The following is a 4,190-nucleotide window of genomic DNA, read 5'->3' as shown; positions in this document are numbered from 1 at the left end:
ATCTGACGGTCACAGAAGGTGCCATCAATCCAAGATCCTGGCAGGGTCGCCACAATGAAAGGTAATCCTGACATGGGACGCCACAATGAAAGTTAACACTTGGGGTGACTATATAAAAAAAATAATTGATTGAGCATACATGCAAAATCTAGTTTACTGACAACATTTATTTTCCCAAAAAGAAAGGCCGACATAATTGATGCAAAACACGTTATTATAGAATATCATACAAAACTTACAGGTGTTTTAAAACCACAATGGATAAGGATCCTGGGTGGAGAAAATGGGTTAAGTACTCTGGCCCTAAAAATATGGGTAATGCTGTTTGAATTGATCCGATGCTGAGCAGACTATGATCGATAATCTACAGAATTCTATATAGGTGCAGCTGAGAAAAAGTGGCGATTGTGATTTGTACGCCCCGACAATCCCGGTGTAGCAGTACGTTACCCTGTTTGCTTTGTGCAGCGATGTAAATGGCAGCTGGCGAGATGTGTGTGGCAGGGGCGAGGCGTAAGGCGGAACCTGTGGATCAATCGCGCCACGAAACAAATGCAAAATCTCATGGTCTAGCGATCAGGCAGATTTCAGTGTGTGACACAGCTATTCGCTGGTCATACCAAGGACAAATTTGGCTCTTATACAACTTAGCACACAAGGATACCAAACATCAAGGCTGGTGAACTAAACACGAGTAAGTGTGCCCTCGGTAAATTAGTAATCCGAGGCGTTTCAAGTCACACTGTCGGTACAATAAGAACTTCACCACAGGCTCCTCACTCTAAGTACTAGCAAGTGAAATCAGTCTTAGGACAGGTCCCAAGTACCAACCACACATGCCAGAGCTTCAATCAGGAGATGCTTTCAGACTGAAGTCCAGAAGCCGAGTGCCTCGCACCACTCCAGATAAAACCACTTACGTTTTTTCCGCAAAGTGCAAGATCGACAACGCCTTCACCCCGTCTGGAGCCAATCACATGGCTTTATAGGCACTAAATCTCCCCTCCCACACGACAGCACAAACTCATGTCGAACGATCACAAGAATTGAGAAACCTGCGTCTCTAGAAAAAAAAAAGAAACCGCCAATTACTGGCGTTTTTAAGTTTTCACGGTGGGAGAAGGTGTTTTTCTTCGAAGTTGTATCGCTTCCCACAGCAACAAGTGAACAGATCCGATCTTAAAGATCTTTATCTAAATTGCCTTTGCCTTGGAGGATGTTAGTCCTAAGTATGAAGTGTCGTAAAGATTCTATCTCTAAACGTTTCTAAGACGCCAGAGTTTCTTATATGTCTGAGGTGGCCAATGGAAGGGGGTCACAGGTCTATTTGCAATATCAGCGAACACGAAAACTTGTGAATTTTTATCGGGTGTGGCGCTGCACACAATGCCTGGTTTATGCCTCCACTGTGTAGATGCGTCTCTTCATTCCATCTCCCCAACCCAGCCTTCGGCTTGCGCCAATGTAGGTGCAGTGGCATTGTCCTGCTGGAGGCCTGTCTTGACTAGGGGGTGCTCTGTCTTCCCTGTGCAGCTGTGGGCCTGTCCAGCAATATTTACAGAGATATGGGCTCGCCACCATTTGATTTCAACTTCCAACATGCCGTTTCTACGAATTAAGAACCATAAAAATACCTCACGCTTTTAGTGCCGTGCCAGGCTCCATCAACACCTGCTCAGGCCGTTAATTTTCTAGAGCCTCACTCAAGTTGCATAACGTCGTAACAAAATCTTTATGAAAAATAGGTGAGAGAGTAACTTGTCCTCTCTCAGCCCTTCTAGAATCAGATGAAAATGCAGTGAGAACCAGTGAAACTACAGGAAAGAGTTATGGAATGAAAATCAATTCAAACAAAATAAAGGTAATGCCCACAGGAGGACATAAAAAGTGTAAAGATATTGTTGAATGGAGAAATATTAGAAAAGGATAGAAAGCGAATGGAAGAGCAGCACTTAAATTAAAACAAAGATAGCAATGGTGAAAGAGGCCTTTTATAAGAAGGTTGTGTTTTCGGCAGTAAAATGTTTTGTATGGAATGTCGTCCTTTATGGTGTTGAAACGTGAACACTGAGGAAGAACAGATGTGGGCATGTGCGGAAGATGGGAAGAATAAGATGGGTGGATAGAGCGTGAAATGTATACCGGTACTGAGAACTGTGAGACAGCAAAGACAAATTACTGGATGTGATGAAAAGAGGGAAAAGAAACTGGAGTGGACACTCATTAAGAACGAAGAAAGAGCTTTAGAAGGATATGTGGAAGGAAAGAGCAGACGAGGGAGGTAGAGATTTCAGATCCTGGGTGATATGCTGGTGGTCAGCACATAAAGTAACGTTAAGAAGGAAGCAATGCTTCGCAGGAAATAGAGATCCAAAGGAGCTGCTAATGCAGCAGAAAACTGAAGATGATAATCGGTCAGGGGGTCGTATCGCAAGTTTCGTAAGCCATACGGTGTCTTCGGTTATTCTGTTTTTCAGGTCGAAATCAACACTTTTTAATTTGTAAAATTATTATTCTAAAGTATTTAATTTCAAAAATGTAAGTCTGATCGCCTGCATCGGCGTTTTAATTCTGCTCCTCTTTAAAGTGATTCCAGTACCGGTACTTGTACTTCCGTCACCACGACGTATGCTTGAGTCCTATGCCAGTTATTCTTTGAACCACTGTGTCTAGTTTCCTCTTTACTCTCTGAATTGTATATCTGCGTGCCGCGAACCACTGTGAATGGACGTTTTATCGCGCATATAATATGAAAGTTTCTTCGCAATCCGTTCTTTGATGGAGATTGCTTGTACTCTGCCATGGAAGATGTTTCACTTTAATTTTATCGTCACGATCTCTAGGAAACGGATGTACAGTGGACTGAAAAATATAGAATTTTATGCCCCGAAAACTGACTTTTGAATATTTCTACCAGGTTTCTGCGAGATCTCAGCGCCTTTCTTCAATAGTCTGTCCACAGCCACTTCGGGATTGCCACTTGCGGAGCACGTGGAGGCGCGGAACAGAGTTACCACGTCCCGCACGGAACACACCCGTAATCTTACATTTCATTCAGCTCGTTCGAACAGACAAACTGTTCATTTTAGAAATATGGAAACTGCATCAGTGTGTTCGAAAAGAGATACATACGTTTCGATTTTAGTTTTATCTGTGGCAACAAATTACAGTATTAAGGGGATATGAGAACAGTTTACAGAAGTGCGCGTTCTCACGACGTTATCGAATTTTCGACATGCGGGAAACTTTTTTGCCACTGAAGTTACGTAAATACATTATGAGAATGAAATCTTAAGAATACATTATATTTTCATATGTTCGAAACCAGCACTCTGAGACCTCTAATGTGAGACAATATGAGGTAAATATGATGCACTATGGCCCACTCGCGCGTGAAGTAATTGTCTAGCGCCCGCACAATTTCGACACGAGAAACAGATCCCTGTAAGCTTATAATGATTATTAATTTTTCTAATCCGCATACTTAATTCAAACACAGCAAAAAATTAAGCATGTTTATCACAGTGGGAAAACGTATCTTAAATAATTCAATTTCTGTTGTTTAGAAAGAAGAAAAGCTATACAAATAACAGGGCCTCTGTGTTATAGCAGTTATATTGTAAACAGTAATATTAATTTTGTGTGATACATACTGAATTCCTGAGATGAACTTCCTTTGGAATTAGCTGCTATTAAGTACTTCTTATTACAATTTCAGAACTTACGACGACATAATTTTGTTATGTAGTTACTTACAGAAGTAAACTGGGTACGCCGAACAAGTAGCTGGATCCGCCTACGCTCCATTTTTACAGGGATAATGGAAAAACTCAATTGATATTATTTGCTATGACGGATTATTGAAGTGTCGCTATCACTGTCACTGTTGTCATTTTATGAAATTATCATCTCCTCCACTGAATTTTCCAAAAGAGCTTCATTCTACCATGCTCTTTGGATGATACTCTGCGTGTGTTTGACGATTTTCTTCCAATCGTCAGCGGTGACGTTTCTAACAGATTCTCTAGTGAGTGCTTCGACTGCAGAGAGGGTAAAATTATTATTATTCCTGTAAACGTAACCTTTAATTGGGGTCCATAGCAACTCTATTGGAGTGAAACGGGAGTGGTAAGTTGGTAGCCTCATGACTGTATGCCCATGTTTTTCTCCCAGTTCGTCGATTTCGTTTC

This window comes from Schistocerca piceifrons, chromosome 2 (genome assembly GCF_021461385.2).
Source record: "Schistocerca piceifrons isolate TAMUIC-IGC-003096 chromosome 2, iqSchPice1.1, whole genome shotgun sequence".
In the NCBI taxonomy this organism is placed as follows: Eukaryota; Metazoa; Arthropoda; class Insecta; order Orthoptera; family Acrididae; genus Schistocerca; species Schistocerca piceifrons.
The sequence above is the reverse complement of the archived record's forward strand: the minus strand, read 5'-3'. Positions refer to the sequence as shown.